Source organism: Colobus angolensis, unplaced genomic scaffold (assembly GCF_000951035.1).
Source record: "Colobus angolensis palliatus isolate OR3802 unplaced genomic scaffold, Cang.pa_1.0 Scaffold528, whole genome shotgun sequence".
Classification (NCBI taxonomy): Eukaryota; Metazoa; Chordata; class Mammalia; order Primates; family Cercopithecidae; genus Colobus; species Colobus angolensis.
The window spans coordinates 448,096-455,507 of NW_012118799.1; positions in this window are offsets into that span (position 1 = coordinate 448,096).

Below are 7,412 nucleotides of genomic sequence, written 5' to 3' on the forward strand. Positions count from 1 at the left end.
GCCACCGGGTATCCGCTCAGCGCAGGGCGCGGCCGACCCTCGGGCCGTGGGAACCGCTGGAGAGGGTGCGGCGGGGCCCCTCACCTGGTTCTGGGCCCCCCCGGGGACGACCGGACCCGGATCTCTGCTCCCCGCAGGACGCGCGTGGACGGTGCGGCGGGGGATGGATGAGCGCGGACGCGGCCTCCTGGCGTGGGGTGGGTTGGCGGCGAGGGGCGCGAGGACAGTGCTGGGCGACCCCCGACCGTGTCCAGTTCTTTAAAGAGCCGCAGACGGTGCAGGGAAGCGGCAGGGCCGGGCTGTGAGGGTGCTCGGACCCTAAGGCGGGGCGCAGGCTGGGGACTGGGCGCCTGGGAGCACCGCGGCCGGGGGTCGGCCTGAGCAGGGAGCCAGGTCCGTGCCGGGCACGGAGCGCAGCTGCCTGGGACGGGGCCGCCCTTCCCACAGAAGCGGAGGAGCAGAGCGCGCACCCCTGTCCCCAGCCTCATCCTCCGTTCTCCCTGCAGGTCGCCCTTGTGCAGCGCCACCATCCCGGCAACTCTTCTAATCTCGCTTTTCTCGGGGCACCTGCGGCCCCGCGCCCCCAGACAGGCTTTGTGGAGAGGGCTCGTTCTGCCCGGGGCTGACCCGCCCTCCGCAGGAGTTGGCTCCGCACAAGGTTCCGGGCCGAGCTGACAGGGCGGTTCTGTGGTGCTGGGTGCTGGGACTTGAGGGGCACAGGGGCCCCTGCCTTGAGGAGGCCGAGGCACAGTCCCCCAGGAGGAAGGGGTGCCTCTGGTGACTTCCAGCTCAACTGTGTCTGGTGCAGCTGAGCTCCTACCCCAGCCCCGACTCTGTCCCTGCACCAGGTGTCCAGCAGGCCCTGGAGCCCGCAAAGTCAGCAAGGGAAGTTGGGGTGCTGGGTGCTGGGCAGGGGGTGCTGAGGCCTCAGAGCACGGCAGCTTGGCCCCCACCCACCCCACGGTGGTCTCGGGCCCCACACTTCTCTCCTCTCCTGTGGTTTCTCCTTCCACTCAGAACTGACCAGAGATGGGCTTCTGTGTAATTCTTCTGAGAAATTCGGCACTCGGAGCAGGGAAGTCGGGAGACCCCCCAAAGCTGTGCGACGGGCAGGCTGCGGCTCCTGCTTCCCTCCTGCTCGGGTGCGGGCTTGACTGCCTTCTCGTCCTGCGGAGCCCGGGACGCCTCCCCCTCGGGCAGTTCCTACTAACAGCATCAGTGAAATAACGAAATGATCTCTCCTTGGTGTGTTCTTACTGTCCTATTAGGCACAGGTGACTCTTCAGTGCATTTTTCGAAACCTGTACAAACTCTCTTGACATAAATGCAGTGATTTTACAATAAAATTGCAGTGGGAGGTAATGTCAGGCTTCAGAGACAGACATGGTCCTGGAGCCTTTGTGAGGAGCGGAGAGGCAGGGGGCGCGGGGCGGCATCCAGGGGGCTGAGCGAGGTCTGGGCAGGAGGACAGAGCTGAGCCTTGGGCTGCCCTGGCCCCTGCGCAGGACACACAGTGACCGGGGCTGGGGTGGGCAGGCTGGCTCTACCGTCGGGCGTCGGCGTGTTCATGGAGTCTGTTTCCTTATCTGCGGGTGACATTTTGGTTTGGGGTCACGGGTGTGTTATTTCCCAGCGACAATCGGTTCAGTCAGCACTTACAAAATCACCAGAAACAGGGGCACAGGATATTGCCCAGTTGGGAGAGGCGGATCCTGATTCGGGACTCCAGGCTCTTCACCTGGCCATGGCTGCCTGTCCAGTGGCCCTTCCTGACCCCCAGCTCTGGCTACACCGCCAGACCTGGAAGGCCTCCATTTACCCTGCAATTACTGAAAATGGACGCACAGCCAATGGTGTGATCCATGCACAGTGTCCGGTTTTAAGATGTTTCCTGGGCTGCTGAGAAAATCACTACAAATGGGTTGAACAACAGGGGTTCCCTCTTAAGGCTTCGGAGGCCAGAAGTCCGACATCAAGGCCTGTGCCCTCAGGAGGTTCCCACCTCTTCCAGCTTCTGTGGCTCCAGGCGGTCCTGGGCGGTGGCCCCATGGTTCCACCTCTGCCCCTGTCCTCACGGGGCCTCCTTCCCAGAGTTTGTGTCTGTCTCCTCCTTTGCTTATCAGGACACCTGTCACTGGATTTAAGGGCCACCAGGATAAGCTGGGATAATCTCAAAATCTTTAATGGAATCACATCTACAAAGATCCTATTTTACAGTAAGGTCTTACTCTGAGGTTCTGGGTCGATGTGAATTTTTTGGGTGAGGGGGACTACCAGGCCAGGCAGCTGCCACATAGGAGGAGGCTCTCAGGGACAAGCCCCTGCTGCCCAGCACCCTCGCCCACCCTGCCTGGGTTTGGGGTTGGGTTTTGTGGGCAGAGGTTCAGGCTGACAGTGGAGGTTGGGCAGGGCAGACACAGCATGTTGGGCAGCACTGGAAGCCCTGGACGGAAAGGATGGCGGGAGACGCTGGGCCATCCGGGTCTGCAGTGGGAGACCAGGACAGGAGCCCAGGTCCACTGGGAGGCCCCATGCTGAAGATGGAGGCACAGGGAGTGGGGGGAGGAATAGACTCCTGGGGACAGACAGCAGCAGACATGAAAAGGCCTCCGATGCCAAGTGTGGGGATGCCGGGTCCCAGCAGCTGAGGTGGGGCTGCTCCCACCAGGCCTGCAGCTGGACCTGTCAGGTGTCCACCCACCCCTGGCAGCTGAACGTCCTTTGATGGCCTATGGGCTGAGCAGCTTCTGTGGGCCCCGTGGGGGTGTGGCCCACAGCAGGTGAGCAGTCACTGCCCCTTGAAAACCCTAAGCAGCTCCTGTGTGGGTCCTGGGCTGGGGACAAGCTACAACCTGGGTGCATGGGGCCTGAGGGGGTGGTCAGTGTGACGCCTGTCGCTGAAGGAACGACGTGCCTGCCTGGGTGTGGGGCCTGGAAAGGCTCACGGGGGTGTTGAAGCCGCTCCCACGGGTCCTTGGCAGCTTAGGTAAAATGCGGGGATGTGGGTGTGCACTTGTGTGAGTGTGTGTGCACATGCATGCGTGTGTTTGTGTATTCCTGTGTGTGAATGTGCACCTGTATGTATGAGTATGCATGCTGGTGTATGTTGGTATGTGTTCAGCTGCGTATGTTCAGCTGTGTGTGTGTCTATTTGTGTGTCTCTGTGTGTTTGCACGAGTGTCTGCGTGTGCCTGTGTCTCTGTGTGAATGTGTGTTTGCACCTGTATGTCCACCTGCCTGTGTGCCTGTGTGTGCATGTGTTCACGTGCCCATGTCTTGTGTTTGCGTGTGTGTGTATGTGCCCGTGTGCCTGTGTGTGCCTGTCCCCATGTGTCTGTGTGTGCATGTGTGTTTGCACCTGTGTGTGTGCACGTGCCTTGTGTGTTTGGGCTATGATTGCATCTGGTTATTTTGTTTAAAGAAGCCAAGTTCAATTTTGAGGTGGGAATTGCTGTGGAACACGGAATGAAAGTGCAGGTTCTGGGTCTTGCTGCCAGGGAGCGACTCTAGCTCCACTATCACACACCTGTGACCCAGAGAAGGGCATTTGAGCCTTGTGGCCTCACTGTTGCCACTGGTCAGATGCTGATGAGGAGGGGAAGCCACATGGCGGGTGTTCAGCCCTAGCCAGAGCTGCTTGGAGCACATTCTTCATATGCCAGTCATTGCTACCTCAGTTCCACAGCCGATGCTAGGGAAGAAGGATGCGGGGACACGGCAACAGGACAGTGTGCTGGGCAGAAAAGATGTGGACAGGAGCCCATGCCTGGCAGAGACACGGAGGACCAGAGAGAGGACGGCGTCGCAGAGCTGAGGGCCGCAGAGAAGGGAGGTGCTTGTGTCTGCAGTGGAGAGGACACACCCCAGCTGGCAAGGGCAGGGGCAGAGGCCCTGGGTGTGGCTGTCAGAGGCAGTGGGCAGTGAGCTCTGTGAAGCCGAGATGGCTCCAAGCGGACCACACGGAGCCGGGTCCGCTTCTGTCCCTGCAATTGTTTTCCCCGCTGCCGGAAGTGGCTTCACTTGTTGTGTGGATGCCCTACACCCAGCCCAAGACTAGATGGATTCACAGCCAGACTCTACCGAACATAGGAAGAACTAATACCAATCCTTCTGAAACTATTCCAAGAAATTGAAGAGGGGGGATATCTCTCTAACTCATTCTATGAGGCCAGTATCACCCTGGGACCAAAACCAGACAAAGACACAACAAAAAAAGAAAACCCCAGATCAATATCCCTATGAATATAGATGTAAAAATCCTCAAAAAAATACCAGAAAATAGAACCCGACAGCACATCAAAACGATAATGCACCCTGATCAGGTGGGATTTATCCCAGGGATGCAAATCAATAAATGAGACATGGCACATGAACAGAATTAAGGATAAAAACCAAATGATCATCTAAATAGATGCAGAAACAGCATTTGATCAAATTCAGCCTCCCTTCATGGTAAAAATTCTCAAAAACTAGAAATAGAAGGAACATGCATAATAAAAGGCCTTATATGACAAATCCACAGCCAACATCATACTTAACGGGGAAAAGTTGAAAGTATTCCCTCTAAGAACTGGTATAAGACCCGGATGCCCACTGTCAGCACTCTTATGCAACGTAGTACTGAAAGTCCTGGCCAGAGCAATCAGGCAAGAGAAAGAAATAAAGGGAATGCAAATTGAAGAAGAAGGAGCCCAAACTCTCCCTTTCTGTTGGTGAAATGATATTCTGTATAGAAAACCCTAGAGACAGAGTGAAGGCCAAGTGGAAGGGGTTTCCCCTTATAAAACCGTCAGATCTCGTGAGACTTATTCACTACCATGAGGGCAGTATGGTGAAAGCTGCCCCCATGATTCAATTATCTCCTACCAGGTCCCTCCCACAACACATGGGAATTCAAGATGAGAGTTGGGTGGGGACACTGCCAAACCGTATGAAGACTCCACCAAAAAACTCTTAGATTTGATAAATAAATTCAGTAACATTTAAGGAAACAAAATTAATGTACAGAAATCAATAGCATTCTTATACACCAATAACAATCTGGCCAAGAACTGAATCAGGAAGGCAATCTCATTTATTATAGCTACAAAAAATTACCTAGATACATATTGAACCAAGGAAGTGAAAGATCTTTATAGGGAGAACTACAACACATTGATTAAATAAATCATACATGACACAAACAATTGGAAAAGCATCCCATGCTCATGGATCGAAAGAATCAATGTTGTTAAAAATTATCATACTGTTCAAAGGAATCAACAGACCCAACACAGTCTCTATCAAATTAGAAAAAAATCCTTAAATTTACATGGAACCCAAAAACAGCCCAACTCACCAAAGCAATCCAAAGGTAAAAGAACAAAGTTGGAGGCATCACATCGCCTGACTTCAAAATATACTACAAGGGTATGGTCACCAAAACAGCATGGCAGTAGTACGAACACAGACATATCGATTAATGGAACAGAATAGAGGACTCGGAAATGAAGACACAAAGTCAATAAAAATATACATTGAGGAAATGACACCCTTTTCAATAAATGGTGCTGGGAAAACTGGATTGGCAGATGCAGAAGAACGAAACTGGACCAATACCTCTTACCATATACGAATGTTAACTCAAGATGGATTGAAGACCTAAACGTAAGACCAAAATCTATGAAAATCCTAGAAGAAAACTTAGGAAAATTCTTCCGCACATTGACCTAGGAAAATAATTTATGACCAGGTCCTCAAAGCAACTGCAACAAAAACAAAAATAGACAAATGGAACTTAAACTAAAAACCTTCTGCACAGTGAAATAAACTATCAACAGGGTAAATAGACAAGCTATAGAATGGGAAAATAGTTGCAAACTATGCATCTGACAAAGGGCTAATATCCAGAATCTACAAGGAACTCAAACCAAATAAGCCCATTAAAAAGTGGGCAAAGGATATGAACAGCCATTTTTACAAAGAAGACACAAAAGTGGTCAAAAAATATGAAAAAATGCTTAACATCACTAATTAACAGAGAAAGGCAAATTAAAATCATAATGCGATACCATCTTAGACCAATCAGAATGGCTATTATTAAAGTCTAAAAACGAGATTTTAGTGAAGATGTGGAGAAAGGGGAATGCTACTGGGAAGGTAAATCAGTATAATCTTTCTGGAAAACAGTATGGAGATTTCTCAAAGAACTAAAAATAGAACCACTATTTGGTTCAGCAACTCCACTAATCGGTGTATACCCAAAGGGAAACAATGAATTATATCAAAAACCACCTGCACTTGTATGTTTATCACAATACTATTCACAACAGAAAAGATAATGGATCAACCTAAGCATCCATCAGTGGAGGACCAGTTAAAGAAAATGTAGCATATATACACAAGGCAATACTATCCATCCATAACAAAGAATGAAATCATATCTTTTGAGCAACATAGATAGAGGCCATTATCCTGAGTGAAGTAACTCAGAAACAGAAAGTCAAATACCACATGTTCTCACATACAAGTGGGAGCTAAACAATGTGTACACATGGACGTATGGAGTGGAATAATAAGACACTGGACACTCCAAAAGGTGGGAGGGTGGAAGCCGGTGAGAGCTGAAAAATTACTTATTCAGTACAATGTTCACTATTCAGGCGATGGGTACACTAAAAGCCCAGATGTCACCACTATGCAATATGCATGGAAGAAATCTGCACTTCTACCCCTTACATCTATAAACACTTTAAAACTCTGTTCTTAAATAATTGCATCTCAGAATGAGATTTTGTCTTATCTGCATCCCCGAATAAGATTTCCCTGGTGTGGATTTCTTCTTCTATTATTTATGCAGCTTGTCATAATTAACTCATCATATACCTGTGGATTCGTGTCTTGTCAGTTCTGTGAAATCCTCAGGAATACTGACAGGACTCCAGAAATATCCAACACCAGAGAAGGCAACAATTTTTGACATCCAGTCAGAAATATTAGGCATACAAACAAGTGGGAAAATAGGAACCATAAGGAGACCAATTAGTCTATTAAAACTGATCCAGAACAGATACAAAGGCATTAAAACAATATCAAAACTGTATTCCACATATTGTAAAAGCTAATTTGAGGCACGGAAGATATAACAACACTCTGGATCACTGTTGGAGAGGTGAAAGCTACAATGTATAAAATAAGAACTGAACTGCATGGGATTAATGGCAGATTAGATGTTAAAGAAGAAAAGATTATTCATTGTGAAACCATAGCAATATAAACTATCCAAAATGAAACCAAAAGAAAAGAGGATTAAAAAAATTTAAGCTAACTTATCTGTGATCTGTGGGACAACTTCATGTGGCTTAATACATATTTAATTGAAGTCCCTGAAGGAGAGAAGAAAACATGAGTAATGAGGGTAGTGCATTAAAAAC